A 5,000-nucleotide genomic window follows, 5' to 3' on the forward strand; every position below is an offset into this window, starting at 1 on the left:
ACCCATTGTAACTTCAAACTTCATTTTAACCATGATAGATTCATTAAGAACACCAGTTATTTTTTCTGGTGACTCATTTTACCTTCCTAATACGTGAGCAGGCCGTGTTTTTTTCGATAACGTTTTTCATTTATTTTTAATAATTATTTGGGAAAATGGAAAAAATTAAATACAAAAAAAAAATCTTAAAAATAAATGAAAGAAGTTATCGAAAAAACACGGCCTGCTCACATATTAGGAGGGTAGTATGAGTCACCAGAAAAAATAATGGTTGTTTTTAATGAATCTATCATGGTTAAAATGAAGTTTGAAGTTACAATGGGTGTGTGTGGGGAGAGGCCCTGGGCCTGGAGGGCCTGGTAACATTTACATCAAATATCTAAATATTCAATCAAGCTAATTAAAAACTGTTCAGGGTGTTCATAAAAGCCTGATTAGATGATAAAAAAAAATGTTGAAAGTGAAATATCCCTTTAACATTGAGGTGCCCACAATAGTTATGTGCCCACTGCCCAGTGCCCAGTCTTCCTGCACCCTTATTGTGAAGGGCTGAAGGCAGAAGTTTCTAAACCTCGCGCACAGCATGTTTCCACGTTGGTTAAAATAGCTGATCTACAAGCTCACGTTGGTTAAAATAGCTGATCTACAAGCTCACGTTGTGAGCTTAAAGGGCCTACACCATGCTTTTAAAACTATATTTTTTGTATAAATATATGCTCAAAATTGAGTCTTAGACAGGTTTTAACCCTCAACAAACACTCTGACCATTATTTTTGTTTGTTCTAGCTCTACTATAATGAGGCTCTCCAGCTGCAATACCAAAACGGCCTCTGTTTGCTCAGGGGCGCATCTAGTGGGGTTTTTTCCAGAAAAAAAAAAGTTTTGAAAAAAAGTTTTTTGAAAAAAGTTTTTTGAAAATAAAGTTTTTTGAAAATAAAGTTTTTTGAAAATAAAGTTTTTTTGAAAAAAAATTTTTTGACAGTTTTTGAAAAAAATTTTTTGAAAATATTTTTTTTGAAAAAAAAAAAAGTTTTGAAAAAAAAATTTTGAAAAAAAAATTTTTTTGAAAAAAAAAAAGTTTTGAAAAAAAAAGTTTTGAAAAAAGAAAAGTTTTGAAAAAAAATTTTTTTTGAAAACATTTTTTTTTTGACTCGGGGAAAAAAAAACGGGAATCCGTGTGACGTCACACGGATCAACTCTCAGAACAGCACTGTTCTGAGAACCCGTGGAAAGCTTTTCATCTCTGTCTTCCCAAAACCAGAGAAAGACACAATGTACAGAAATAGGACTTTGTGAGGATAGAAGGTGCCAGTGGGACCCCAAAAAAAGGTTTTAAAATAGAAAAAGTGAAAATTCATGGTGTAGGTCCTTTAAAGATCAGCTATTTCAGCTGATAACAGACAGTAAACTGACAGGTTTCCTGTGATGACTGATCGTCTTGCCGCTCAGTTGTCAATCCATTTCCTCGCGTTGCTTCTGTCAATCATGATGATGTCAATAAAATCATGTGAAAAGGAGATTCCTTGAGTGCTGGCGACTACTTCTTTGATCTCATCTACTTCTTTGTTCTCATGTTATTTTGAGCCGTGACCAAAAAGACTATCTAACTTTCTGCTCTGTTGCAGATATCTTTCTCTACTAATCCATGTCCTCACCCTGAAGAGCCATGCTATGATGTTTTATAATAAAACTATCTAATAAATAAAAGACTATCTAACTTTCTGCTCTGATATCTTTCTCTACTAATCCATGTCCTCACCCTGAAGAGCCATGCTATGATGTTTTATAATAAAACTATCTAATAAATAAAAGACTATCTAACTTTCTGCTCTGATATCTTTCTCTACTAATCCATGTCCTCACCCTGAAGAGCCATGCTATGATGTTTTATAATAAAACTATCTAATAAATAAAAGACTATCTAACTTTCTGCTCTGTTGCAGATATCTTTCTCTACTAATCCATGTCCTCACCCTGAAGAGCCATGCTATGATGTTTTATAATAAAACTATCTAATAAATAAAAGACTATCTAACTTTCTGCTCTGTTGCAGATATCTTTCTCTACTAATCCATGTCCTCACCCTGAAGAGCCATGCTATGATGTTTTATAATAAAACTATCTAATAAATAAAAGACTATCTAACTTTCTGCTCTGTTGCAGATATCATTCTCTACTAATCCATGTCCTCACCCTGAAGAGCCATGCTATGATGTTTTATAATAAAACTATCTAATAAATAAAAGACTATCTAACTTTCTGCTCTGTTGCAGATATCTTTCTCTACTAATCCATGTCCTCACCCTGAAGAGCCATGCTATGATGTTTTATAATAAAACTATCTAATAAATAAAAGACTATCTAACGTTCTGCTCTGTTGCAGATATCTTTCTCTACTAATCCATGTCCTCACCCTGAAGAGCCATGCTATGATGTTTTATAATAAAACTATCTAATAAATAAAAGACTATCTAACTTTCTGCTCTGTTGCAGATATCTTTCTCTACTAATCCATGTCCTCACCCTGAAGAGCCATGCTTTGTTTTATAATAAAACTATCTAATAAATAAAAGACTATCTAACTTTCTGCTCTGTTGCAGATATCTTTCTCTACTAATCCATGTCCTCACCCTGAAGAGCCATGCTTTGTTTTATAATAAAACTATCTAATAAATAAAAGACTATCTAACTTTCTGCTCTGTTGCAGATATCTTTCTCTACTAATCCATGTCCTCGCCCTGAAGAGCCATGCTATGATGTTTTATAATAAAACTATCTAATAAATAAAAGACTATCTAACTTTCTGCTCTGTTGCAGATATCTTTCTCTACTAATCCATGTCCTCACCCTGAAGAGCCATGCTATGATGTTTTATAATAAAACTATCTAATAAATAAAAGACTATCTAACTTTCTGCTCTGTTGCAGATATCTTTCTCTACTAATCCATGTCCTCGCCCTGAAGAGCCATGCTATGATGTTTTATAATAAAACTATCTAATAAATAAAAGACTATCTAACTTTCTGCTCTGTTGCAGATATCTTTCTCTACTAATCCATGTCCTCACCCTGAAGAGCCATGCTATGATGTTTTATAATAAAACTATCTAATAAATAAAAGACTATCTAACTTTCTGCTCTGTTGCAGATATCTTTCTCTACTAATCCATGTCCTCACCCTGAAGAGCCATGCTATGATGTTTTATAATAAAACTATCTAATAAATAAAAGACTATCTAACTTTCTGCTCTGTTGCAGATATCTTTCTCTACTAATCCATGTCCTCACCCTGAAGAGCCATGCTATGATGTTTTATAATAAAACTATCTAATAAATAAAAGACTATCTAACTTTCTGCTCTGTTGCAGATATCTTTCTCTACTAATCCATGTCCTCACCCTGAAGAGCCATGCTATGATGTTTTATAATAAAACTTGAGCCTAACATAAAAAAAGAAAAAAGAAGAAGAATGTATTTTTCGTGCACATGTGCGTGCGTGTCATTGGGACCGACCTCCCAGAAATGAAGATCTCCAAGTTGTTGATGTCTGGATAACATAGTAGTTATCAGATCTCCAAGTTGTTGATGTCTGGATAACATAGTAGTTATCAGATCTCCAAGTTGTTGATGTCTGGATAACATAGTAGTTATCAGATCTCCAAGTTGTTGATGTCTGGATAACATAGTAGTTATCAGATCTCCAAGTTGTTGATGTCTGGATAACATAGTAGTTATCAGATCTCCAAGTTGTTGATGTCTGGATAACAGACTAGCTAACAGACTCATATAAATGATACAAACACATCATGTGTGTGTAGGATTACATTACACAGACACCCATCTGGTGTGTGTGTGTGTGGTGTGTGTGTGTGTGTGTGTGTGTGTGTGTGTGTGTGTGTGTGTGTGTGTGTGTGTGTGTGTGTGTGTGTGTGTGTGTGTGTGAGAGAGAGAGAGAGAGTCCTAAATCCTTCTAAAAGCCTTTTCTGTGTAGAAAGTGTATTTTAGCCTAACCCTAACCCTAACCCTGTGAGGAGGGGGGGGGGGGGGGGGGGGGGGGGGCTCAGGGTGTTCCTACTAAAGGAAAGTCTTTCTTCCAAACATCTTCAAACCGTGTTTTGGCGAGGAAAGGAAAGTGTATGTCTTATGTTTACTAAAGACCAGAGGCTTGTAGATCAGCTATTTTCAGCAAAGAGCTTTGGTGTAGAGGGGGAAAAGAGCAGACTAAGTACAGAGTGAAAGGTCAAGTTTATTAAGTATTGACGGTTCAAGTGGTTAAATATCTGAAAACACAAATTGACATGAATCCAAAATACACTGATGATTGTGCTGTCAAACAATGAAACTATATGGAATCTATGAACAGGTTGTGAGGGTCCCTGCTTCATCTCTCTCTCAGCTAAGGGGTCCCTGCTTCACCTGCTTCATCTCTCTCTCAACTAAGGGGTCCCTGCTTCATCTCTCTCTCAACTAAGGGGTCCCTGCTTCATCTCTCTCTCAGCTAAGGGGTCCCTGCTTCATCTCTCTCTCAACTAAGGGGTCCCTGCTTCATCTCTCTCTCAGCTAAGGGGTCCCTGCTTCATCTCTCTCTCAGCTAAGGGGTCCCTGCTTCATCTCTCTCTCAGCTAAGGGGTCCCTGCTTCATCCCTCTCTCAACTAAGGGGTCCCTGCTTCATCTCTCTCTCAGCTAAGGGGTCCCTGCTTCATCTCTCTCTCAACTAAGGGGTCCCTGCTTCATCTCTCTCTCAACTAAGGGGTCCCTGCTTCATCTCTCTCTCAGCTAAGGGGTCCCTGCTTCATCTCTCTTTCAGCTAAGGGTTCCCTGCTTCATCTCTCTCTCAGCTAAGGGGTCCCTGCTTCATCTCTCTCTCAACTAAGGGGTCCCTGCTTCATCTCTCTCTCAGTTAAGGGGTCCCTGCTTCATCTCTCTCAACTAAGGGGTCCCTGCTTCATCTCTCTCTCAACTAAGGGGTCCCTGCTTCATCTCTCTCTCAGCTAAGGGGT

At 37.3% G+C, this 5,000-nt stretch overlaps 1 protein-coding gene across 1 annotated transcript in view; it reads right to left on the reverse strand.

Moving 5' to 3' along the window:
• atp1b2a (ATPase Na+/K+ transporting subunit beta 2a) overlaps positions 1-5,000 on the reverse strand; it is a gene marked incomplete at its 3' end in the record, with an annotated part of 16,532 nt that overhangs the window by 9,188 nt on the left and 2,344 nt on the right. The gene's annotated exons all lie outside the window — the stretch shown is intronic.

The sequence above is a fragment of the Nannobrachium achirus genome (genome assembly GCF_963921795.1).
Source record: "Nannobrachium achirus genome assembly, chromosome: 14".
NCBI classification, from domain to species: Eukaryota; Metazoa; Chordata; class Actinopteri; order Myctophiformes; family Myctophidae; genus Nannobrachium; species Nannobrachium achirus.